The sequence below is a fragment of the Penaeus monodon genome, chromosome 28 (genome assembly GCF_015228065.2).
Source record: "Penaeus monodon isolate SGIC_2016 chromosome 28, NSTDA_Pmon_1, whole genome shotgun sequence".
Taxonomy (NCBI): Eukaryota; Metazoa; Arthropoda; class Malacostraca; order Decapoda; family Penaeidae; genus Penaeus; species Penaeus monodon.
In genome coordinates this window covers 9,828,626-9,829,113 of record NC_051413.1, presented here as the reverse complement: position 1 = coordinate 9,829,113, position 488 = coordinate 9,828,626, and positions in this window count along the sequence as shown.

Sequence of the window (488 nt, the reverse complement as noted above, 5' to 3'; positions counted from 1 at the left end):
GGCAAGACTGTTCAACAGACTAACATTGTATCCTTTTCTTTTCGCATTTTAAGATTTTCTTTCTGTTTTCATTCTAAATTTGTAAAGTAATGTTCTTTCCTCACTAAGACAAATCATTCTCTTTGCTTTTACCGGCATCGAAAGAATTAGTTTTTAGTCGTGAAATATGTGTTGCTGTCCATTTGTCCAAAATATATGTAAAAGGCTTTTGTACAAAATAGATATTGTTGAATTCTATACACGATGTATTTTATAGACTTTATGCAAAATGTGTTTCATTTACATATACATAATGCACTCTATGTTTTAACATATAAAATGCTCTGACTATTATGCTTAATCTATTTGACCGTTATATGCAATATATTTCATAAACTATTATACACAATATATTCACATCTTTCTACAAAACAGAATTCACAGTATTTTTTTTTATAATTCGTATGCATAATCTCATAAAACTCCGTATTAAATAATATATATTTTTC